Raw genomic sequence first — 27,183 nt, 5'->3', positions numbered from 1 at the left:
CAGTGATATGTTGAGGTGTGAGTACCTGAGTAGTACGTAAAATGAAATAAATATATAGTTTCTACTAAAGAAAAAAGAAACAAAATAAAGTGCAATTGCGTTTATTCCTAGTATGTTTCAACATTTAAGCAATTCAGTTAGCATTTTTTGTGACATGAAGTGAAGCAGGAACACATCTACAATCTATATTATATCTATTAATCCCTGCAGTTACGACATGCTTATTTTGTGTCAAGTGCTGTGCTGAGCTGTTGACATCTGCCAACTCATTTAGCCCTTCCAGAAGCCCTTCCTTCATTGGCATGTGCAACTGGATTATGAAGTGAGCATGGGAGCCTCCATCTGATATTTATGAGTCTCTTCCTTTGTGTGACAAGTGAATCTATGTAATGCTGACTCATCTCACCCAGATAAGCAAAGTTGTAAGGACTCCTGGAGGTGTTGGATGGTGTCTGAGCCAGTTTCATCCAGAAAACGATTATCACAAGTTTCAGATCAATTTTGGGGGAGCTTTCCCCAGACAATCTCCAGAATCATCTTATCTTCACTCTCTTTCAAGTATCGATAAAAAGGGACAAAGGCTCTTTTCATGAGGAAATGTTCATACGCTGCAGCTGTTCAAAATACAAGTAGTCTCTTTGGTTCATCATCTGGAATCACATAGAACTCCAAGGTTGAGAGGAGGGGTGGGGAGGGATGGTGGATGCACACCTCTGACAAGCAGGAAATGTGGCTCCTCTTGCTCTGTGACCGGGTCAGGACACCTGATCTCTCAAGCTGCCCTTCTAATAGAGATTATAAAAGAGACCATGAGACCAAAGAATTGCATGACGGGTACCCATTAGAGCATGCCTTGCCCTTTGCCTTCCAGACTCCAGCCTCTAAACTTAACTTTCTCCTGGCTGACAACACAAATTGGAGGCTAAAATGCCAGGCAGGGATCTGTCTTGGCCTTTTGTTACATGGTCTACCTCCTTCAGATTTCCAAGACAACTGCAGCCATGCTGGCAGAGAACTTGCTAAATCTTAACAGACGTTGATGGACTCATTGTTTATTCTCTGAGTTCACTAGTATAAGCTGCATAAAGTCAGGGACCTGCCTGTCCTCATCACCGCTATATCACCACTCCTAGCAAGTGTCAGGCACATCTCAGGCACTCAGGAAATGATGGAGGAAGGAGGGAAGGGAGGAAGGGAGGAAGGGAGGAAGGGAGGAAGGGAGGAAGGGAGGAAGGAAGGAAGGAAGGAAGGAAGGAAGGAAGGAAGGAAGGAAGGAAGGAAGGAAGGAAGAGAGGGAAGGGGAGAGGAGAGACGAAAAGAAGAAATAAGTAATCCTAGACCCTAAACAAGATGGAGAAACCCAAAAAATGCAGTACATTAGAATTTCTTTTGGTATCAAAATCCAATACTGCAGTTGGAAGAATTCTCATAAATATTACTAAGCTTGGCCTCTCCTCTACTCAAGTCCAGAGGGTTAAGCGGTTTATTGTGGTCACACACAAGTGTGTAGCATAGGCCTCCTGACCCTGGGTCCAAGAGCTTTTCTCTTATACTCTGTGGCTTCTCAGGTGAGTTTTTCCGGCATTTGCATTAACATGTTCTGTTTTCAAAAACCACAGTGTACTTCACTTAGGGCAATTAAGAAATAAATGATGTATTTATTTATTTAATGAAGTAGGTGGATAGAATCAGTTTTGATTTTTTTTCTCCTCTGAGTAATTTTTTTATTTTTATTTTTTAACTTTTAGGTTCAGGGGTACATGTGAATGTTTGTTATATAGGTAAACTGTGTGTCACAGGGGTTTGGTGTACAGATTATTTCATCATTCAGGTAATAAGCATAGTACTTAATAAGTAGTTTTTTGATCTTCATCCAGTTTTGAATTTTGGTAACAAAGCATTTCCTGTTTCTGGTATGCATATATGTGGATTTGCATGTGTTTTCCCTTGTAGTTTAAAGAACAGAACAAGATAAAAATCAGTAGGGGTTTTCTCACCAAAGGAGAATAATTTTAGGGGAATTCAAGGGATCAAATTCTCAACAATGTGCTTTTATTTAAAAAAAAAAAAAAAAACAGTGCCTCTACAATTTTAAAATTGAGGCAGTGGTGACACTTAATAAAAAGATCTTGAGATTTCAAATCCTGAACTATGGCTGTGTGCAAACTAACGATTGTGACTTGGAAGAAATTATCTTCCAATTCTCAAGTTTAATACCATGCCTATGAATAAGGAAACTGAGCCAATCAGGATTTCTCGGGAGATAGCAAGCGGACCGCTACCTACCTAGGAAGGGCGAGCTGCTGAGACCTGATGCCAAAACAAGAAGAGGTTCTGCAGCGAGGGAGGGGCACCTTCACACAGGGAGCAGAAGGGCTCACGGCCACTCTCTCAACCTCCTAGAGTCCCTGGACCAGAACCAAGAGTTGTTGTAGGAGTGGTTTCCAAAGAGTATAATCTTAGGAGTTTCACATTTCACATATTATATTTACACAGTGCTTTTAACTTTTTAAGTGTCTTTTTCCTGTTAATTAGTGTTAACACCCTCCTCCCCACCACAAGGACTAAAGTGCACTATTTTGGGTCCATTTTTAAAATAAGGGACCAGAGAATAAAAACGTTAGATAATCTCTGAGCCCAGAGTAGAAATCTCTTTCCTAGCCACCAGTTCCATGGTCTTTCTCCTAGAGCTTTCTGGGAACTTTTTTTTTTCTTTTTTGGCAGACAAATGGTTACGCTAAAAACTTAAAAATAGAAGCAAAAATATGGGAAATGGAAAACTGTATTCTAATTGCCTCCCCTGGATTTCCTACTCCTGTAAATATGGGCAAATATAGTGGAATAAATAAAATCCACAAGTATTAAGGACTACCGTATTGGAAAGATGAAACCACTTCCTCACAGAGCTATCTAAAGAATAAGTACAGCTAATATGCTGCTAATTTTTAGTATACTGTTAATATTGAGTCACATGTTCTCCAACTTCTTCGGCAATCCTTTGGATGGCAGTTCCAACGGACAAAAGGATCAAAATGAAGCAATGGACACAAGGATCAAAACACAGTTTTGGAATAACTGGCCCCTGGGTAATGGAGAGCTGACTGTCCTCCCATAACCTAACTAACTGATTCCTTCTACCAAGTAATAAACAACTTTCTGGAAGCCACTTTTCCATCACTTGGAAAAGCACCTTTCAAGGATATCTCTAATACAGTTTTCTAGCCCCTGGGATTCAATATTTCAAGAAATACCTTTAAGCCAACTAAACCTCTAGAGATTTTTCTGTTTTCACTCAACTCTTGTTTCAGTTCCAATATTTCTAGGAAAACATTGATTGATTTACTATGGTAAATTACGAGATGTTTTTAACGTTGGATGCAATATATCTGATTTGTGATCTCTAGGCCTCAGATGTTTTATAGGAGAAGTTAAAATTCTACACTGCAGGCTGGCACGAACAGGCTCACCTGTAAGCCCATAAAACCCTCCACCAGATGTGTTTCTTCTTTTCTCACAGCTCTGACTCCACTTTCCTTGATTCATCATGATCCACATCAATAAATTAGTGATGCATAATTTCAAACAGCTGATTTCAGACTAGTCCTGAAGTGATCTAAGTGTCATGCTGAAAGGCACAGATGCTGAGGCTTGATGGAAGTTGGCTACACATAATGGTGGGAATCACAAAAGCAGAAAGGTATGCTTGATGCATCTGAAAAAAGCAAAAAAAGCCTAAGCTTCCAAGTGTAATAGTTGCCTATTAGGTTGTTTTCTCTTCCAAACAGTAAGATCTGTGAGGTCTTGTGTCTGTCCTATTCATCATCAAATATTCAGTACCTAGCCCTTAGCCCAGTGCAGGGGAGGGGAACAGTGAATATTTGCAGAAGGAATGAATGAAAGGTAGGCCAAATGAGCCATGAGGAGGGTGAAGCACAAGTTCAAGTTATCAAAATCTAAAGCTGAACTTTTCAACTGCTTTCCTCCTTTCTTTTCAGCGATACTTGCAAATCTCAAGAAAACTTAATGTCATTTTTTTTTTTTAAATTCAGTTGGGCTGAACTGCACAATCATCAACTTGCCTGTTGACTCTGCCTCTAAAGACAATAGGTCTTGGGTTTAAGCTCCACGTGGATCTGTTAGTGCCTTTTTTTGTTTTACGGCCAGGGATGCAAATTACATCTATGTTTATTCCTCTTGCTATCTATGTCTTTTGATGTTTCACACTCTGCAAAGGAAAAGTACTTTGTAACATCTAATTCTAGTCCTCCCTGTCACAATTTAAACCCATCCCTATTCTGCATTGGGGGAGGACAAAACACAACTCTTGATTAACTTTCATGCCTCATTTTGATTCCTCTCTGGATCAGTTAGCTTTTGCTGTATAACAAACCACCATCATTAGTGGCTTAAAACAACAACCACTTTAATTAGCTCATGATTCTGTGTATTATAAATTTGCATTGGGCTCATTCAGGTGATTTTACTCGAGTGATCTGGGCTCAACTGTCCTTGACTGTGCTTACTCATATATGTAGGGGCTTCAAAAGATGCCTTGAGTAGCCAACTGATGGTACCTCCCTCTGCAATGTCTCTCATTCTCCAGGAAGCTAAGCCAGCATTGTTCATATGGTGGTAGAGGATAACAAAAGCTATAAAACCTTGGAAAGCCTAGTTCAGGTGTCAATTATAATTTCTGCCACATTCTATTGGTCAAAGCAAATCACTAGGCCAGCCCAGATTTAAAGGTTACAGAAATAAATTTCCCTTCTTGATGGGAAGAATTTGTGACCATTTTCGTAATCTACTACACCATCCTAGGTTTCCTTCAGTTTCTTCAGTCTCATCCTTTCCTCACATTTTCCCCAAATACATCTTTTCTCTGTTCATTTGGGATGCAACCTTAAGACTCATGTATATCTCAATCATTTATTCGATAAAAACTTATTAGGCATCTACTATATATCAAGATCCATGGTAGGCTCAAAGTCTACCAAAGCATGGTTCTTAACACTTAAGGGGCTAAAGGAGAGAGGATCAAGCAAATAACTAAGAGCTAGAAAGTGAAGAGAAATTAAAGAATCTTAGTAACAATGAGAATGGTCAGGGTCATTAAACTCAAGTCGGAAATAGAGAGCCAGGAAAGATTCCTGGAAAAGATGGTGCTTAAATGAGTAGGAGCCATATAGATCAGTACTACTGAAAGTGTGGTCTGTGGACTAGTGGCAGTATGCAAACTGTTGGTTACTGGTTTGATGCGAGAGAAGAGTAAGAGTTTGGAAATTATAATAGTAATTTGGTATTGCTGCAAAGTGCAAGCATGTGATTTTGAAAAATTGTCATTTTTTGTCATAAACGCAACAAATTTAAATTTAATTTCTTAAATGATCCTTCATCATAGATAGTCTGAGATGTACTGACTAGGTAACAAAAAGTGGACAGAATGCCCCAAGCTAAGGAAATAGCAAGTGGATGTTAGGCTGAATAATGAACCCCCAAAAGGTATCCAAGTCCTAATCTCTAGAACCCATAAATGTTCTCTCATCTGGAAAAAGGGTTTTGCAGATGTGATTAAGTTAAGAATCTTTAGAAAAGGAGATTACCCTGGATTATCTGGATGGGCCCTAAATGTAATCACATTTGTTCTTATAAGAGGGAGGCAGAGGGATATTTGACACTGACAGAAGAGGAAAAGGCAATGTGGCCTTGGAAGCAGAGACGGATTAACATGGCTATGAACCAAAGAATGAGAGCAGCCACCAAAAGTCAGAAGAGACACGGAATGGATTCTCCCCTAAAGCCTCCAGAGGGAAAGTAAACCTATCTACATGTTGATTTTGGACTTCTGGGATCCAGAACTGTGAAGGAATAAATTTCTGATGCTTAAGACTCCAAGTTTGTGGTAATTTGTCACAACATCCATAGGAAACTAACACACAATTATGAAGACAAGGAAGCATGAAGCAGCTTGATATATTCAGGGATCTATAAGGAGCTACACAATAACTAAAGGAAAATACACATGTAGGGAGAAGTAGTAAGGATAGGGAGAAAGAAGGAGGCAAGGACTGGGAAGAACAAGGATCCCAACTTCATCTCATACTGGGGTTGGAATAATTAAAGAGAAAGACTTTAGAAACCATTCAGTTCTTAGTTGGTAGAGTGTAGTTGTATCCTACATGGACTAAAGCACAAAGGAATATTGTTTTTTGAACTCAATGCAAGAAAAAATAAGAGCATACCTTGCATGCATCTATAAATTCAAACCAAGTTGTGTGAATTGATGTATACTCTAAGCTCAGCTTTCTCAGGGGAGAAGAACAAGCCAAATCTGAGGATAAAAGAGAAGAAGGTATATTATTTACCAGTTAATAAGGAGTGGATGCTATAACAAGCTAAGAACTAGTAAAAACAAATCTTCCAATTTGTCTAGCCTGAAACACATTCACACACACTCAGATACATTGTAAAACCAGCCTATCATACTAACCCAAAGGAAAAAGGAAAACCATTAAAAAAAAAAAAAAAGAGTGGGGAAAGACTGAGGACTGGCAATTGCTAGTGACATGTTTACTAAATATATTCTAAAACATTAAACATAACATTGGAAAGCAAAAGAGCCAAGTGGTTGGAGATGCCCACTGATTACTATTCAGGTTTGGTCTCTGATCTGTTTTCTCGGCACTTGGCTTCACAACCAGAGCTCAGCCAAATAAATCTGCATCTCTGGTGTCTCCAGGCAACTCCGAACTTGGCATTTCTGACACAGGAGAGCTAGCCAGGAAACCCCTCTTTGGAGGGGAACCAATGGGCCAGATTCACTCTATCAACATCCAGACATCATAGCTAATTACAAACACACAGGACCAACCTGACAGCCAACTCTGTAAGTAGCAGACACCAGCATTCCCCAGGGAACTGGCTTGGCTCCAGTGAGTACTCCCAGTGACGAGAACCCTTTTAAGCAAGACACTCCAAGGGCTCACCAGATTGTGATGGGTTTTGTATGGCCATGTAAAGACATTCTACCACCAGCCCCCAACCCCAGGAATACCAAATTTCTATTCAGAGAAAGTGAATGGAAATCCCTAGCAATAAGAGTATATTCAACATTGTAGAAATACAAATAAATAGCTAATCACATCCCTGCCCCCACCCATCTGGTGCTAAACTCCTTTTAGATTGGAGCCTAGGAAAAATTCTAGAAAGGAAATTGGTAAAACCCTTGACCCATGACTCAGGGAGAAAATAGTCGTATTTACTTCCTGTAGAAGCCCATGATGTCTTTCCCTTTTCTGACATTTTCTAACAAGAAGTTATTCATCGGGAAAACTGGAAATTTGGCCACAAATGTTAAGATCTAGGCAATGAATTAGTCAAATGTTTTAATGGAGAATCCATTTGTACTTGACATTAATTTAGGTTGTCTGCTAGAAGGTCAGACTTCTTGGAAAAGTTGGGGCCATGAGAACAGAGTGCTATGCCACCAGATCCTGATGGACTAAAGCATCTTGAGAAATGCACTCTGCTTCACACCCCTGCATCAGTGTGATCCTGGCACTTGTGTTTGTTATAGGAGGGTTATGTAAGTGGCTGGTTTAATCATATTACTCCAGTGGCCTGCAAGTAAGTGACACATCAACAGCCTAGATAGCCAACATCACTCAACTCAACTGAGCCAGAGCATTGAGCCAATATTCTGCATGGAGTCTTTACATCCCTAAGACAATTATATTATTGTGCAATTTGCCCCCATAATGTGGATCTTGGCTCTTAGGAAGAGTTTATAAAAGCTGATTTTTAAATTCCCCCTCTGTAGCCCATCTGTTCTGCATCCCTTTAACAACTTTTTGGGCTACATTTGACTAGGTAAGAGCTTTATGCATTAATCCTGGTTAGATGGTAGAGAACTTTCCTAAATCTTTCTTCCTCAAATGGAACCATAATGAGGATGTCTAACTTAGTTTTTTCTGATGAAGGAATGTACATTTCTGCATAAAAGAAAGATTTGGTATCCAGAACACAGCAGCATCACCTTCTAGTAATCCTTCGTGTGTCATACTTGGAAAGATGATCAAGTAACATTATCCCATTTGTATTCCATTGTCCTTTTACATGTTGCCACTTTCAGCCCTAGGTTCTCAGACCCTGTGCACATCCGTCACAGAGGATCCTTTATCTTGAGCATTCCAAGGGTCTGTGGCAGAATACCAGTCCTCCTTCCACATCCTACACTAGTCCAGGAAGAAAACTGTGTCGGGAAAGAGAATAGCCCTAGTAGAATGACCTTTACTGAGGCCTGACATCTGCTACCTTATAAGCTTCTTATATACTCAGCCTAATCCACCTGGAGGCTTTGCTGCCTGATGGAAGGTGATAAAAAAGTTGTTATGCTATAAGCCCTGTCTTAGATTCAAGGCATGTAGGCTGTGTAAGATTCTGAGGCTTAGAGCAGACAGAGGGGGAAATAATTCTTAGTTCGGGGGCAATTCTCAAGATGCTTATTAGAATGAACTCTGGTCTAAGAACAACTTTATTGGTATGAAAGTCAAGGCAAGGCTTCCTAATAGGAAGGAGGCTCCCAGCTTCCCAACATTTCAGAGGGGCTAATGTAATGGTGATCATAAAACTTGACAAAACCCGCCAGGAACCGAGAAGCCCAAGTCTAGAAATTTACAATCCACAGAGGATCAACAGCTTGTATTCTGGATATCTTAAAGGTGAATGCTCTAAAACACCCATCTGCCGGTGGTGATGAAAACCTGGATGCCCACGGTTATAAATAATTCAGTCTGTTTCTTACAGCAACTAAGGCGAGGGCCTAAATTCAAAATTCAACTGGGTTTTTTATTTACACCCTTGGCCAAGAAAAGAAAGCTCATAGATGGAGCTTCTAAGAATAATGGAAGCATATCTCCAAGGAGAGAGGGAGACTTTGAGATACCTTACTAAAAAATTACTTCTCCGAGTAAAAGGATAATTGCTTCTCAGAATCACAAAATGAAATGAAAATATAAATTATTTTTAAAATAATATTTATTTTATTTTATTTTGTATTATACTTTAAGTTCTAGGGTACATAAAAAAGAAAATATAAACTATAGTGGAGGAACTAAAAAACATAAAAATGTTATTGTATTATGAAAGATTTTTATTTTTAATATTTGTGGGTACATAGTAGGGGTATATATTAATGGAGTACACAAAATACCCTGATACAGGCATACAATGTGTAATAATCACATCAGGGTAAATGGAGTATCCATCACTTCAAGCATTTACCCTTGGTGTTACAGACCAATTATACTCTTTTAGTTACTTTAAAATGTATAATTAAATTATTATTGACTATAGTCACCCTGTTGTGCTACCAAATGCTAAGTCTTATTCATTGTTTCCATTTTTATTTTGTACTCATTAACCAATCCCATTTCCCTCCTACTTCTCCTACCCCCACTTCCCTTCCCAGCCTCTGGTTACCACCCTTCTATTCTCCATCTCTATGGGTTTAGTTGTTTTGATTTTTAGCTCCCACAAATAAGTGAGAACATGCAAAGTTTGTTTTTCTGTGCCTGACTTATTTTACTTTACATAATTACCTCCAGTTCCATTCATGTTGCTGCAAATGACAAGATCTCATTCTTTTTATGGCTAAATAGTACTCCACTGTGTACCACATTTTCTTTATCCAAACATCTGATGATGAACACTTCAGTTGCTTCCAAATCTTGGCAATTGTGGACAGTGGTGCAATAAACATGGAAGTGCAGATATCTCTTTGATATACTGATTTCCTTTCTTTTGGGTATATACTCAGCAATGTGATTGCTGGATTTTATGGTAGCTCTATGTTTAGTTTTTTGAGGAACCTCCAAACTGCTCTCTATAGTGGTTGTACTAATTTACGTTCCCACCAACAGTGTACAAGTGTTCCCTTTTCTTCATTTCCTCACCAACATTTGTTATTGCCTGTCTTTCGGATAACAGCCATTTTAACTGGGGTAAGGTGGTATCTTCTTGTAGTTTTGATTTGCTTCTCTCTGATAATCAATGATGTTGAGAACCTTTTCATATGTCTGTTTTCCATTTGAGAAATATCTGTTTGAATCTCTTGCCCCTTTTAAAATGAGATGATTAGATTTTTTTCCTATAGAGTCTTTTGAGCTCCTTATATATTCTGGTTATTAATCCCTAGTCAGATGGGTAGTTTGCAAATATTTTCTTCCATTCTGTGGGTTGTCTCTTCACTTTGTTGATTGTTTCCTTCGCTGTGCAGACACTTTTTAACTTGATGTGATCCAATTTGATCATTTTTGCATTGGTTGCCTGTGCTTGTGGGGTATTCCACAAGAAATTTTTGTCCAAACCAATATCCCAGAGAGTTTCCCCAATGTTTTCTTGTAGTAGTTTCAGAGTTTGAGGTCTTAGATTTACGTCTTTAATCCATTTTGATTTGATTTTTGTATATGGTGAGAAATAGGGGTCCAGTTTCATTCATGAAAGAATTTTCTTGCACTAAAGCAAAAAAGAATGGGATTTTTAGTGCTCAGCAAACCCACTTCAGAGGTAAATTATTTACAGTCTGCATTGAAAGAAAAGTTTCTTCCTTTTAATAAATTTTCAGTGTTAAAAAATCTGGTATATTGGAAAGATATTTGTCCACTGATAAACTGTTTACATTTTTCTCTCTCATATATTCCTGAGTAGATTATAGAAATATAGAATACCTATATTATGTCTATGTTACCATTATAGCTATATTACCAATATCTATATTATTATTGATCAGGTGGCATATATCCCACCTGATATGTTGTTGGCAGGTATAAGATAAATAAGTCTCACAGTCACTGACATCACCAATTCTGTGTCCTTTGAAATGTACACATATTTGAATATCAGAACTTCTGAGAAAGCCTGTCCTTCAGGAGGAGTGAGTGATACACATAATTTCTTCACAATTGTAATAGAATCTCCATCAATACTCACAACAGGGAATGATTTTAGCCTCATTTCATAGAAGAAGAAAATGTGAGCCTGGGAAGATTCAGTGACTTGCTCAAGGTCACACAGCTAGGAAAGGTTAGAATTGGCATTCCTGATTCTTAATCTTGTGCTCTCTCCAGTACAGTATGCTGCCTTTAGTCTGAACCCTAAATGGACCACATTCCAGAAAAGCTAATGATATTCATAAATGCCATTACGAGTAAGTGATTTATCTTACCCAATTTCCATTCTTCCTGAAAGAGATGTCTGTATTTGCCATGAGCTAAAACAGTGGCATTCTACCTACCTGGCAAGAACATGACTCCCCTGAGTTGCTAAGTTTAGGCACATCAGATAAAGTGGAAGAATGTAAAGTTACAATGATTTTATATCTCCCAGTTGAGATAATACTACTGAGAACCACTTGGAGCTGAATAAATTGAACAAGTGCCGTTTTGATTAGTTTCAAAAGACAAAGTATAGTATTCTTTTTCCTAAATCAAAAAGAAAAAGTCAATGGCAGCAAAATAAAGCTCTTATTCTAAATAAACTCAGCTTTATTTATTTGCTAAATTTCAATAGTATATATACAGAATAATTTGAACCATTTATGCATATAAATGATACTTTGCATTAGAAAGATTCATAGGTAAATACCTAAACAAATGAACCATTTAAAATATACAATGGCTCACAATGCAAATGAATCTATCATAATAGCTTTGGCTAACATTCTTCCAGGCTTACCATGTGCCAGGCCTTGTGCTAAGTGGGTATTATCTCATTTCATCCTCACAACAACCCTATCAGGAAAAAACTAGCATCCCTTCCAATTACAGATAAAGAAACCAAGGTTCTGTAAAGTTAAGTGGCTTGCTTGAGCCCCTGAGGGAGGAAGGGGCAGAGATGGGGATTGAAAGCAGATTGACAGAGGACCAAGACCCCATGTGTTATCACCAATATGGTTTCCTCTTTTCACATTACCTGATATTCTATCCACATGCACTAATTTGAGGAGGAAAATAAGTTGGGTTTGGTTTTTTTTTAAGTTTTTTTTTTTAAAAACAAACAAACAAACAAACAAACAAACAAACCCACATAGCTGGTAATAAGTTATTTAATTTCCCCTCTGCAGACACCACATGAGCCTTACCTGTGATCCAATGCTAACCCCAACATGGTGCATACAAACTGGCCTCTTCAGCCAACCCCTAGCACTTGTCTCTTCAGCTCTCCTCACACTTACCTCACCCTAGAATCAGACCAAAGAAAGTCACGAGTGCAGCCTGAGGTATTAGAAGGTAGAATGGACCTAGCAGAAAGTGACAAGAACACAATGTGGGGGCGCCTGTCCTGTTACGAATACCACCAGACTGTCCATTCTGCCCTGCCCAAAACTAGTGTTTTCATCTCTCCTGACTAATCAAGTCTCATCTGTCTGCATTTTGTCTAAATGCAAGTGACATTTATATCCATCCCCTCCTTCTTTTAACCATTTGCTCATGTCTATATTTGAGTTTCTGGCATCACGATAGGTTCTAAGGGTGCAAAAATGAATGAGATGTTATCACCTGTTGTCAAGAACTTCACAGCCTAGGGAGAGAGTGACATATGACCAGAGAGAGTCCAATGTGGACAGATAATGAAGAAGGGAGTCAGCACAGGAGATTCTGAGAACACAAAGGGTGTTCTCAGAGCTGATCAGAGAAGGCCTCCTGGAGCAATGGACCCAGAGCTGGTATGGAGTTCAAAAGGTGAGTGCATGAGTGAAGGAAAAGAGTCGAGTGGGGGAACAGTGTTCTGGGCAGAGTGGACCTCATGACCCAGAAAGAGCCTGGTGTGTCCAGTGACTCTCTGTCTGTGATCTAAGTAAAATGTCTAAAGAGAGGCAGGTATGTTAATCCCCAAGACCCTTAGAAAAAAAAGAGATTGGTGTAGAGAGGCTTTGCACTAACTCCTTCTTTCCTGCCTGTTATGGTTTGGCTGTGTCTCCACTCAAATCTCATCTTCAGTTCTAGTTCCCATAATCCCCATGTGTTGTGGGAGGGACCCAGTGGGAGGTAACTGAATCATGGCAGTGGTTGTGAGTGAGTTCTCAAGAGATCTGATGATTTTATAAGGGGCTTTTCCCTCTTTGCTCAGCACTTCTTCCTGACATCATGTTAAGGACTTGTTTACTTCCCCTTCCACCATGATTGTAAGTTTCCTGAGGCCTCCCTAGCCATGTGGAACTGTGAGTCAATTAAGTCTCTTTCCTTTATAAGTTGCCCAATCTCTGGCAGTCCTTTATGGTAGTGTGAGAATGGACTAATACACTGCCACTGTATTTACCCAAATGACTCCATCACCTTCATCTCAATTCTTTACTGGGCTATGACCACTCAGCTGTGGATGGCACCAGATTAGCAAAGCAATGCCTTGGGTCCAGGTGACAGCCTTTAAACATGAGCAGAGGCACCAGCTAAGCCTGGTGTGGCACAGCACTGATACACACATTCTGTGCTTCCATGTCTCTCCCAAATCTATGCCTTTACAAGCGCACATTCACTCCTGAAAAAGCCAAGAAGCCAAATAAATCCAAAAGAAATGTATGCTTTCCAGCCAACAGGAGGAGCCTGTCCTCTACGGCTTAGAAAAGCAATTAGAACAACCGTGGCAATGTGATTTATTGAGGGCTTCCGGTTGGCTGAGCTACCATCATCTCCCACCTGGACTACTCTGTGGCTTCCTCATAGATCTGTTTGTAGTTTCTCTCTGGCCCCTTCTGATGCCCTTCTCCTTTCAGCAGCCAGGGAAGTCTTTGTAAAGTTGGTTTACAAAATTGATTTATTTATCCCCACCCTCCTATTTCACGCACTCAAGTCTACATAACAACTGTGCTTCCATGGCTTTCCATGGCACTTAAGATAAAATAAAAACTCCTTCATTTGACTAGAGTCTGCCTCCTCTCTCTCCCCATCCTTCTCTCACACCACATCTCCCCAAACTCAACTCACAGCCAGGAGCTCTTTCATTTCCTTGAATGTTCAATGCTCACACATGCTTTTCATTCTTTCTGGACTATTATTTCCACTCCTCTTCACCTAGACAACTCCTAGGCCTTCTCCACAAGACAATTCAATTATCACCTCCTCAGGGAAGCCTCCCTGATCTCCTTGGCAAGGAAAAATATCATAACCTCTCCTATTTAAAAAACTCTTATATTGCCAAGACTCATATTATAACCTCTCAAAGCAGCACATTTCTTTACTGCACTAACCACGATAATGATGTATCATTTATTTAGTGATCAATGCTTGTCATTTTTCAGTAAAAGACATGGAACAATGAAGAGGTGAGCATGGGAATATGGGATCTATTGACACTGCCACATATGGCATCACCTGAAAGCAGCTGACTTGGTAGAACACTTGATTGTTCTATAAAAGTTTCCACAAAGGTGCCGGCTCAGGGTTCACAACCTGCAGGGCCAAGGTGCTACACCCCAGGATGTACACTGCAAAGTCTACACCTAATATGTGAGGCTATGCCCCAAGAGCTAGAATACACAGGGCCATGATTTCCCAGCAACCCACCTATTGAATTTGTGTGTCTCATCACTGCCACTTAAGGCTCTGTTGGGTTAGAGTTTCTAGGTCCTAGTGGGACGCAGCGTGGGGAGTATGAGGAATGTTTTCACGGGGGGACACAGTAAGGAGTCCTCTTGGGCTACTCATGCCAGTGAACCACCTCTTGGTGCTGTCATGAGTGGGAGAACAGGGAAAGGGCAGTCATGACAATTTCTACTTGACAAAAGTAAGGCAACCAAGAACCAGACCCCTCAAGGAAGAGGACATGAGGCCCACCATGAGCCAATTAAACATTTGGCTGGAAGTGAGAAAAACCCAGAATGAGTAGAACAGAAGAGTTATCTCTTCATTACTTCCCAGCTGTCGCAGAGGGGACTATACATATCTGTCTTAAGTCTTTCTGAAATGTCAGGGACAGAGCGGACCTAATATGACACACAAATGTCACTGAGTGGGGTAGGAGGTAAACTGTAGCAAATGCCACATCCCCTTGGCCACCTCAGATGTCAGCTGCAGCCTGGTGAGCATTTCCATGCATATTGGCAGTGTCCTACCTCAAGTCCCCCACCAGCATCACCTTACTTTTCTGCCTCTAGAATTTTTTTTAAACAATGGAATCTCTGACAGTTTGTTCACAGGACAGGCCATAAGTGCAAGGGAGTTAACTTTCCTAAGGACAACCCTCAGTCTGGATCCATACATATATATTGAGAACAAACTGCCTGCAACCACACAGCTTAATAGGAGCAAGAACTAAGACTACCTATATTAATATGACTTCATTATTCTACAACTCAGCCTTAACTAGCTTTGTGATTTGAAGCATCAAGTTCCTAGTCTGTAAAGAGTGGACTAGACAAGATTAAAAGATGAATGGCAAAGATCACCAAGGTCATAATTACTTAGAAGTAAAAACTTCTAGATTGAAGAGTATACCTTTAAACCCAGGATTAAGTCCCTAACTAGTGATGAAATGTCAATAAATGTTCATTGGAGCAAATAGCGTAAAGATTTAGAAGAAGAATTGGCTCTAATAATGTTTTATACATAAACAAAATATATGAAAATTTCCACATTTTGTTTATGTGGAAATTTGCCTCACAACACCTGTGTGTGTGATGGTGGCGGGACACTCCACCAGGTGTGGAAGACCTAATTATTGCCACAAACAAGCTGTGAGATGCCAGGTGGCCATTTCATTTCTTTGGGCTTTTGTTTATGCATTTGTAAAATAAAAGAATTGAACCAAATCTTCTCAAGATACTTTGTACCTAAAATTATTTGATTTTCTATTGTATATCCTTAAGCTGTGTTTTCACAATGACTCATTCTACTTTGATGAGGAAGTCAGCCTCTAGTTACATCTTCAAAAAATAAAGACAAGTTGAACCTGTTTAATCACATGCAGTCAGTATCAAGTATGTATTACAGGTATCATAGATAATACAGAAAGAACTTATTGAACCTATTGACTCTCCCCCTATTCTAGGACTCAGCCCTAACTTGCTTTATGGTTTGGAGCATGAAGTTCCTAGTCTGTAAAGAGAAGGGAGTTCTTGTATTTGCCCTCTAGATCTTTTCTAACCCTACGAACCTAAGACTAATGGCATCCTTCACCTCCCACAGCTTGTCTATGTTGTTTATTTCTCACCCATTACTTCACTAAGGAAACCAACATTGCAACAGAGACCAGAGGGAATAGGGACAAGGGCAACCACAATTCAAGCAGCTGGTTTTAGAGTCACTAAAGCAACTGCTGTTCTATTTTCCACCTGCAAGTTAAAAAGTGAGTGAACTATTTCGGATGTTAGCTAAATATTCCTATCAAATCTAGTGTAGTAGATTTGGATTTTGAGTACAGAGAACTGGATTATAATTCTGATTCTGTCACCTGCTGGCCATGTCACCTGGGCACATCACTTCATCACTCTGTGATCCTGATTCTCCAAGTGTAAAATGGGGATAATAGCAAGGAGATGCTGTGGATATTCAGAAAGATTAAATACAGTAACCTACATGAGAGAATCTGGCATAGCACCAGGCACCGAGAAGACCTTCGCTGGATGACTGGAAGGAGGATCTAGCTGTCTGCCAAAGAGAAAAAAATAGAAAACATGAAAACACTAATGAGTATAAACAGAAATTGTACTGGAGGCAGAGTGAGATTTGGGTTCTAATCTCAGTCATTACTAGCTAAGTGTCCTTGAACAAGTCAAGGTCTCACCTTTCCTCACCTCAATTGCTTCATCTGTAAAATGTTGGGCTTAACTGCCATGATTCTGCTTTAACATTCCAGGATTCTGCAATGACGTTAGTTTGCCATTGCTGACGTAAATGTTGTTTTCTACTCAGTGATCCACATTCCAAGAAACCATTCTTGGGATGGAATAGGATACCTAAACCAACTCATCCTACTCATTCATTGTAATGGAAAAATAATCAGTTCTTTATTATTTATGCCACAGGCATGACTCAGAGCATAAAAGTATGAGTAGAGGAAAGCTATGGCCCTTAAAAGTGCTAATAAATCATCTGTTTTAGAATTATAATTTTCTTTTTTTTCTTTTTTTTTTTTTGAGATGGAGTCTCACTCTGTTGCCCGGGCTGGAGTGCAGTGGCACTATCTCCACTCACTGCAAGCTCTGCCTCCTGGATTCATGCCTTTCTCCTGCCTCAGCCTCCTGAGTAGCTGGGACTACAGGCCCGTGCCACCACGCCTGGCTAATTTTTTGCATTTTTAGTAGAGACGGGATTTCACCATGTTAACCAGGATGGTCTTGATCTCCTGACCTCGTGATCCACCTGCCTTGGCCTCCCAAAGTGCTGGGATTACAGGTGTGGGCCACCACACCCAGCCTTAGAATTACAATTTTCAATTGGAAAAAAAAACCCTATGAATTCTCCAAAAACCAACAGAAGCAATATTAGCCTTTTTTCTCTAATAGCAAAGTGGTTATCTCCAGTGCCTTCTAGAATATCTATGTCTGTTATTCTCACTCCTCATAAGCCCCCAAGCCTAATACTATCCTCCTACAGCCATACATTCAAATCGAGCCTCGGGATCTCATGCAAGGTCCTTCAATTGACCTATAAATTGGGTGTTGCCTCTGCTGGTAAGGAGACTAGACCTCTCCCTCGAACTACGTCATATCCTGTGGCATCACTATTCCTCTCCTTCAGATTAAAGGCTGGATGGTGATGAGCAGATTTCATCTTTCTGCCAAGAGCAGATTGACCTTGAGGTAAGTAGATAGCTTACAGTCTATCCCAGGACAAATGCAGGTAGCAGGCCTTTTTTCTCAAACCACACAAGTTTCTAAAAATTCCTTTCACCTCACATTAAAGTTTTTAAAATATAGTGTATAGTACTCTTTTCTTTATTCCAAATATTAAAGTGCATATCCATGGTAAAAATAAGAATTTCTCAAATAGATATGGTCCTAGAAATCATCTAGGGATGACAAAAACTAAGTTTCGATGAACATGCCAAGTCTAAATGTCATGTAGTGGTTGCCTGGAGTACTATGTTGTAAAGGACTGTGAGCTGCATTTACATTCAGTGGGGATGCTGCATTCAGTGAGCCAACATTGCTTAAGAGGATGGGAGAAGTAGAAATAGATCACGTCTATTGTCCTTGACCTCGTCCAGTGATCAAATACTGGACCAAATCTGGCCACACCTATTCATTTATATATGTTCTGTAGCTGCTTTCCCTCTACAGCAACAGAGTTGAATCTTGCATCAGAGTGTGTGGCCCACAAAACCTAAAATATATTTACTCCCTGGCTCTTTACGGAAAAAGTCTGTCAACCCCTGATTGTAGTCCAACCCTCTCATCTTATAAATAATAGAATTAAATCTTCCTGTTTTTCCTTTCAACTTAAACCTTAGATTCCGATTAGCTAACCAAATCAAAGTAATAGTCACTTCTTACTAGAGTGGTACAAACTGAGATCACAGTTTGTTACATGGAAGAACCAACATAGGTGGAATCCAACCATGACCCAGACACCCAAACCATATGTCAACTGTATTCTCATCTTAGAGGTGATATCTCTGAATTTCAATTTAGAGTTTACTTATCATGTGACTTTTCTAGTTAAAAAAATAAAATAGTATAATTTTGACAGGAATTATAAAAAGTATGCTTCACAATTGTAAATTGTCTCTCCGTTTAAGTACACATGTCTGTCATACCATTGAAAGGAGGAATAATAAATCCAATATTTATGATTTCACTATGAGTTACTGGCATCTTTGTAGTTTAAATAGGTGACTAAGAAGAAATCCTGCTGGCAAGCAAATTTATACATACTTATTTTGTGCCTTGACACACTGAAAGTGTTCACATAAAATAATATAAGGCTTCTATAGCCTTGATTATTTCTGAATACTGCAAAATCTTACACTGGTATTGCAAACACACTTTGAAAACAGCTGGGGTAATCATGTTTAGTTTCAGTCTGTGCTGTCCAATACAGTGACCACCTGCCACATGTGGCTATTGAGCACTTAAAATGTGGCTAGTTCAAATTGAGGTATGTTGTATGGACTGGATTTCTAAGACATGGTATGAAAAAATGAATATGAAATGTATCATTAGGAATTTTTGTAATATTGTATGTTGAAATGATATTTTAGATATATTGGGTTAAAAAATGTTTTATGAAAACTATTTTTTACTGTTCTTACTTTTGTGATGTAGTTACTAAAAAATTCAAAAGTATCCATATGGGTCATGTTGTATTTCTCTTAGATGTGCTTCTGGTGGAGAAATTTTGAAAAAAATATTTATGAAAGCAAGCCCAATGAGATAGGGAAATTGATATACACTTATAGAAAATGAACTATGTTCCCATGCCTCTGCTGATGTCATAGCCCTAACAACAATGAGCAATGTTCAAGGAAAGAAATAGCCCAATAAGTCAACATCTACCTGTTAAACATTATGAGAAAACTGAGGTCATGTCTCATGACTAAAGGCCTAATCACCTATTTCTCTTCCTTTTAAAATTTTTAATATAGTCCAGCAAAATTAGCAAATAATCCCTCCCCAACTCCGTATACTCACCCTTTCAAAAAGGAGCATGGCCTGAAAAATATCTGTTGATCTAGCAAAAATAAAGAGAAGTTATAAACCAGACACTACCGCGCAAATAGTTGAGTTGGCCAAGAATTTACTTCAAGTAATACCACATGACATTGTTTGATCTCTTTTGTTTCAGCAAGGATAAAAAGGCCAGTCACAAGGAGACATGACAAATAGCATTGAGTACTGCAGAGCAACTTGGCAGCTGCCCGAGGTAGAGCATCTTGTTTACGTCACCACGCCAAGTCAGGAAGCAAAGAGTGAGGCTTTAGTCCCTGAGGCATTAAGTCCTCACCCTGATATCCCAATCCAGGTCTAGCCACCTCTCTCCAGACATAGTCCTAAGCATAACAGCTGTGGAGATCAGTTGCCTTTTCTGCGAAATTGTTATTAAACCATGAGTAATTTGGCACTATTTTCTGCATGATTTGTCGTCTCTGAAAATGAACAGACCCAGGCTTGTGAAAATGGAAATTGATTTACTTTCTATCCTTCTTGAGCTCATCTATTTAAGGTCTACTTCTTCTGGGATGTGCCAGGAGACTGCACTACTTTCAAGTGGTGGAAATTTCTTTAAAAAAAAAAAAAAAAAAAAAAGCTGAAGGAAACTTGGAATGAGAATGCACTTGGCTAATTGGTTTGCCATCTAGCACTACCTCTTTCTCTAAGCAGGGAGAATCAAGCCGCTGTCTGCTTGATGAGGCAGTGGCAGCCTCGTGTAACCTCTGTAGTTATCTTCTGCCTTCTCAGCTGAATCCACTGCATTCTACATATCTTTCTTATTTAAAGTAGAGTATGCATTTAAAAATATTTCTGTAAACTTTATCTAGCAAAACATGGCATGACTCAATGCCAAATTATAGTGATGATTATTTTAAGAAGAATCACAGCGCTTTGGCCCAGTTTTTGGAAAATGTGATTAATAGCACTGCCAGTGCCTTCTAGTGAGCCAGCACCACAAACTAACTATTTGATTTCATAACATAGTGCCGTCGTGATCACCAAAGCAACACTATCCGTTTAGGTGCTGGATTAGAATCCAGGCGAGTCCGCAGTATAGTCTTTACACTTCATCAACTTCCACACAGGACATAAATTGCACTAATATAGTAATATACTGAAATCTCAGACCAACTGTTTGTCATCGGATTAGAATGTGATGACACAGAATAAAGATGTGAGACAGAATCTGTGCTGAGGTCTAAATTCACATTGGAAGTCTGGAAAGAGAAGACTGTTTATAAAATTATAGCCCAGGAATTGCTGCCAAAGTCGGCCTTTGGCGCAGCTGTAAGTCGGATGGAATCCACCTTCCTGACGTCAGACCCACCCACTGGAACACTGCTCCTCTGACTGGGGCTTCCCTGAATGGAAACTACATGTCATACTGCAAAGTAGGTGCTGTTGTTCCAGAGCTGTCCACACGATTGCATCTTTGTAGTGGGTTGATTATTTGTTCTCTTCCATACAGCAAAAAGGCCATCAGCACATTTGTGATTTTAGCATTCATATTTTTCATCCCCAAGTTCTGAGTTTTGCCCAAGCTGACAGATTTCTTGCATTCTACTCCCTAGGACCTTCGCATCTGATGATGGAGTGCTTTTGCGTTTTCTTTCCTCCTGTTTTGTATTCTTCAATTCACTTCTTCATCTTCTGTTCCCAAGAAATGGTGACCTCCTTGGTCCAGATGCTGCTTCCATAGACAATGTGCATTACCATTTACAAAACCCAAGGATACATTTCGGTTTTCTATTATTTAGAAAAATTGGGGCCATATGTAAAGACCCATGGAATAGGTATTTATGCAGAAGGTTTGTCTGGACTAAAAACAAAATGAAGTTTGATGTCATTACTTATACATTTCAGAAGCTCCTAGATTACTATCTTAAAGGTTGTTTTTGTTTTTAATACATGACATTTGAAGTTTCAGTCACAGTGTAAAAAATATTCAAATAAGTTTCAACTGGTTTGCCAGGGAAGCAGGATGGTAAGGGTGATGGGCATAGGGCTAACCTAAGCTTTGGCTAATTGCTTTAATACACATCACACAAGGTGATCCTCATAAAGGGTTATATTACGAATTCAATTATGTAAGTAAGAAAGCTGGTGTTGAGAGATGTGAAGTGAGGTGCCCAAAGTCACCTCCTATGCAGCAGAGTCTACATGACTAGAATCCAAGTCTTCTGGCTCATTTTTGTTTGTTTATAATTTATTTGCTTTTATTTTTAATTTACATAGATAACTATATCACTAAGTAATGTATCATTTAGGTTTCCATGACATGATGTAAGTGTAGTCAGTCCACATGTTACCAGCTTTTTTTTTTTTTTTTTTTTTTAAGAGATGAGGTCTCATTATTTTGCCTAGGCTGGTCTTAAACTCCTGGGCTCAAGCAATCCTTCCGCCTCGATCTCCCAAAGTGCTGTGATTATAGGCTTGAGCCACTACACTCGGACTGTTCCTGACCTTTTTTTTTTTTTTTTTTTGAGATAGAGTCTCTCTCTGTCGCCCAGGCTGGAGTACGATGGTGCCATCTCGGCTCACTGCAAGCTCCGCCTCCCGGGTTCACTCCATTCTCCTGCCTCAGCCTCCAGAGTAGCTGGGACTACAGGCGCCCACCACCACGCCCAGCTAATTTTGTTGTTGTTGTTGTTGTGTTTTTAGTAGAGACGGGGTTTCACCATGTTAGCCAAGATGGTCTCAATCCCCTGACCTCGTGATCCACCGGCCTCGGCCTCCCAAAGTGCTGGGATTACAGGCGTGAGCCACCGCGTCCAGCCCATATTTAAAAAAAAAAAAAAAAACTTTTTGAGGTATAATGGACATACAAAAAGCTGTACATATTTAAAGTACACAACTTGATGAGTTTAGAGATAAGTATATACCCATGAAACCATCACCATAGTCAATGTCATAAACATGTCCATCACCTCTAAAAGCTTCCTCCCACCCTCTTTATTATTACTGTTTATTGTTATAAGAACACTTGACAGAAGATCTACCCTTTTAGCAAATTTTTAAATATACCATATAGTATTATTAACTATAGGCACTATGCTGTACAGTAGTATATCCGTAGAACTCACTCATCTTGTGTAACTGAAAATTTGTACCCTTTGACCTTTACCTCTCTGTTTCTCCCTTCCCCTAGGCCCTGGAAACCATAATTCTCCTTTCTGCTTCTATGAGTTTGACTATTTTTGATTTTTCATATAAGTAAAAATGTGCAGTATTTATCCTCCTGTCTGGCTTACTTCACTTAGCGTAACATTCTCCAGATTCATCCATGTCGTCACCAGTGGCAGTATCTCTTTCTTTTTTAAGGTTGGATAATATTCCATTGTTATGTATAGGCCACATTTCCTTTATCTTTTCATCCAATGATAGACATTTAGGTTGTTTCCATGTCTTGGTTATTGTAAATAATGCTGAGATGGACATGGGAAGGCAGGTGTCTTTTCAAGACCTTGATTTCATTTCTTTGGATATATACCCAGAAATGAGATTGCTGGATCATATGGTACCCCGATTTTTTTTTACTTTTTAGGAATTTCTATACTATTTTTCATAGTGGCTGCATTGATTTACATTTCCACTAACTGTGTATAAAGGTTCCCTTTTCTCCACACCCTCACCAAAATTTGTTCTTTGCATATTTTTGATAATAGATCTTCTAACTGGTGTGACAGGATATCTCGCTGTGATTTTGATTTGCATGTCTATGATGGTTAGTGACATTGAGCACCTTTTAATATACCTGTTGGCCATTTGTACATCTTCTGTGGAGAAATATCTATTCAATTCCTTTGCCCATTATTTTAATTGGGTTATCTGGGTTTTTGCTAATGTGTTCTTCATGTATTTGGGGTATTAGTCCTTTATCAGATATGGTTTGCAAATATTTTCTCCCAATCTGTAGGTTGTCTTCTCATTTTTTTGATGGTTTGCTTTGCTGTGCAGCAGCTTTTCAGTTTGATGTAATCCCACTTGTCAATTTTTGCTTTTTCTATCTGTGCTTTTGGTTGTCATATCAAAGAAATCATTGCCACAGTCAATGTCAATAAGCCTTTTCCTTATTTTTTCTGGGACTTTTATGGTTTCAGGACTCACATTTAAGTCTTTAATTCATTTCAAGTTCATTTTTGTGTATTGTGTAAGGTAAGGGTCCAATTTTATTCTTTTGCATGTGGATATACAGTTTGCCCAATTTCATTTTTTGAAAAGACTATCTCTTTCCCATTGTATATTCTTGGCACCTTTGTCAAAGATCATTGACCGTATGTGCCTGGGTTTATTTCTAGGCTCTTCTAACTCTTAATTCAAAATTCTACCTCCAATAAATCATTTATATGTTAAAGCCTGGTACTTGGTTACAAACAAAAACATCCATAGATTCAGGGCAGTGAATTAGAATTGCCTAGTCTCAACTACATTTTTAGAAGTCAGTGAATGTAACTTTTTCATATTGTGCAAACTCTTGACTGCTATAGTCAGTAAGCAGCTGATAATTATGGATTGGCTTGTTAATATTTATTCCTAACCATTTCTTGAGCATCTGCTATGTGCCAGGCTCTCTGCTAGCTTATAAACCATTAATTAATACAGTATGCTTTGTATTAAACCATTGCCCCAGATGCTTTAAAATGAACTGATTATTCTAGCTGCAGAAAGATTATTAGAAGTTGATAATTTGCTTTATAATTAATTCTTGGGCTGCAGGCTCAGTGAAAAGACAGTCTACCACCATATATACATAAATGTTCCACCATTTATCCCAAGGGTAGGGTATCAAGACAGGGATCCTTTGTAATATCAGTGTTGACATGGAGTAGGAAAACCTAAAATAGGAAAATAATTCATGAAAAATGCTAAGGAGATACAATCAAATCATTAGGTTATAGCACAAGTGTTTAGGGGTCAGGAGATATTGACTCTGAACAGGCATGTGAGTCTGCAGATCAATTTTTAATTAAGGACAGCAGAATTTTTTATCTTTTTATTTTTATTTTTTTAGAGACAAGGTCTTGCTCTATCACTCAGGCTGGAGTGTCATGGAGCAATTACAGCTCACTTCAGCCTTGAACTCTTGGACTTAAGGGATTCTCCCATCTAAGCCTTCCAAGTAACTAGGACTACAGGCATGCACCACCATTTCCAGCTAATTTTCATTTTTATGTTTTATTTTTGTAGAGACAGGGTCTCACTATGTTGCCCAGGCTGGTCTCAAATTCCATCTCAAGGGATCCTCCCACCTCGGCCTCCCAAAGTGCTGGGATTGCAGGCATAAGCCACTGCACCCAGCAGAAATTCTTAAGGAGGCAAGGCCAACACAGTCCATTCATTCAACATCATGGCACCTTAGTGGCCTCTTTTTAAGACTCCTCAGGCAAGTGAAACTTACTTGTCTCAAAGACATTGTATCATGAACCCAATGTCTAAACATTCACGTGTGTGTTCTGAATGATGTTTTTAAGGAAAGGAAAATTTCTGCTGTATAAATTACTATAATAAAAGTTGCTGTGGTGATCCTTACTTTTGTTTCATTCCCTGGAATTAACCATGGGTGCAAGACCTTCCTCAAGATGCTATTGCCCTTATATAATTCTTTTCTCCCCAAACTTCAGATGTTCTTCTATGATAATAAATATCCATGACTTTTGGATTTGGAAAGTCCAAAATTGTTATCACATGCCCTCTGTGTACTTATAACATGTACCTTTAAAGATTTTCTCCTTAAACAAATAGTTGTCTTTCACATCACACTTTTACCCCAGTGCTTTCTGATATTATTACTTGGAAATCTAAAGAGTTACAATTATGGTGTCTGTCTCCTTAAAGGCAGCAGAGATAGAATAATTTTCATTTGTGATGTCCCAATACATTATTTTACCAAAGTCTTTGGCTAATCTAATTACCACTGAAAATCAAATTAGATAATTCACAAGAAAATAATTATCTATATGTGCTGTGCCTAAATGGCACCCTGTGAGACTAACCAGTAATCTGGTTTATTTCATCAGTGTCTATAACTCACAACCCTTTATGCTCAGCATTGTGCCATGAACTAAATACTCCAATTTTGGAATTTATTTTACACAAATGCCTTCTTTGACCCTAGCTGTATAAGATGGGGACAATGAGACTATGAAGGATGGAAATAATGTGACAATTTATCTTCAGCCACACAATGACACAGCTTCTCTCAACCAAAAAAAAAAAAAAAAAAAGTACTGAAAACTATTCTGTCATATACAAGAGAAAGTGGTCATGGGGGAAGGCTCAACAAGAGTTGGCAAAGGTACTCAAACAGGGAGAATTTGAACAATGTTGCCTCCAAAACTACACATTTTCACATCAGTGTTTACAGGAAACAGCTGTGTACCTATCTCCCTTATAATATCTCACCCTCAGCTTCAGTTATTCATTGCTATATAACAAACTACCGCAAAATTTAATGGTTTTAACTACCACAATTTTATTTGCTCACAATTCTGTGGGCCAGAAATTTAGGCAGTGTTCAGCAGGGCCATTCTTCTGTTCTGTATGACATCAGCTAGAGTTGGAATGTCCAAGATGGCTTCTATGTGGCTACATCCAACTGGCAGCTGAAATAGGCTGGAAAATCCAAAAATGTTTCACTCATATGTCTGGGGACTTCATGCAACTCCATGTAGCCTCTCTTTCTTCCATGTAGCTAGTTTGAGCTTCATTACAGCAAGGTGGACCGACATCTTACATGGTATCTAAGTTCCACAAGGGGTAAAAGTAGAAAGTACAGATCCCTTAAGCTCCAGGCTTCAAAGTTACATAGCATTACTTTTGCCACATTATATTGGTCAAAACTAACAACAGGCATAAGATTCATGGAGATGAAGAGACAGATTACTTCTGCAGAGAAGAAGAGGGACTAAGGGAATCCAGAGTTCTGTTTTGCAGCCTACCACAACTATCAACCTAGAGTGTCATCATTCATCAGCTCAAGCTAAAGCTCCAAAATTTAACTCCCCTTCTTAATTTTTGAACCATTTTCTCTGCCTTCCAGGATCCCTGAAACCTGAAATCCAAACAGTTTAATGATACCAAATGTTTCAAATTAGTGTCTGTCTTATTGTTCTTGGTAGTTGGGGAGGGGATCAATATTAATGAAGAGAGAAGCAGTAAACATTGTTAATGAGGATAAAGTAGGAGAGACACAGCTACTGCAGGGATGTGTTTCAGCATGCAGTGAGTAAAATGACACTGGACATGCAAGCCTGAATCTTTGATGCACCCACAATAATAACAACCCCAAAGTTAGCACTATGGGTAAATTTTAATAGACGATGTCTTACAAAAAGCTCTTTGCTTGAAATGCAGCCCAAAGACTAAATTAGAGTCAAAGCCCCAGTCAGTTAACTGTGCTATAACATGTGAAGAATTGATTTTCTTATTTTCAGCTGTCAGACCTGCTACAAAGAATGAGTTTTAATTCTGGGGATGTTATTAAACTCCTTGCTTAACTGGCAGAAAAATGGAACTGCTAGCTGGGTGACGGTAGAGCT

The 27,183-nt window shown here is 39.0% G+C and overlaps 2 long non-coding RNA genes across 2 annotated transcripts in view; one reads left to right on the top strand and one right to left on the bottom strand.

Annotated features, from left to right (window-relative positions):
* The window catches only part of LOC144333599 (uncharacterized), a 200,146-nt gene that overhangs the window by 151,265 nt on the left and 21,698 nt on the right, over positions 1–27,183 (top strand). Inside the window, exon 2 of the long non-coding RNA XR_013402444.1 lies at positions 24,833–25,028. This is a non-coding gene — a long non-coding RNA (uncharacterized LOC144333599). The remainder of the gene's footprint in view (positions 1–24,832; positions 25,029–27,183) is intronic.
* The window catches only part of LOC106992994 (uncharacterized), a 118,654-nt gene continuing 91,584 nt past the window's right edge, over positions 114–27,183 (bottom strand). The window contains exons 6-9 of the long non-coding RNA XR_013402443.1: positions 16,569–26,385; positions 9,597–10,512; positions 6,240–6,328; positions 114–3,712 (exon numbers count right to left, since the gene is read on the bottom strand). This is a non-coding gene — a long non-coding RNA (uncharacterized LOC106992994). The remainder of the gene's footprint in view (positions 3,713–6,239; positions 6,329–9,596; positions 10,513–16,568; positions 26,386–27,183) is intronic.

The sequence above is a fragment of the Macaca mulatta genome, chromosome 13 (genome assembly GCF_049350105.2).
Source record: "Macaca mulatta isolate MMU2019108-1 chromosome 13, T2T-MMU8v2.0, whole genome shotgun sequence".
Taxonomy (NCBI): Eukaryota; Metazoa; Chordata; class Mammalia; order Primates; family Cercopithecidae; genus Macaca; species Macaca mulatta.
Note: the sequence above shows the minus strand (reverse complement) of the source record. Positions and strands in the feature narration are given on the sequence as shown.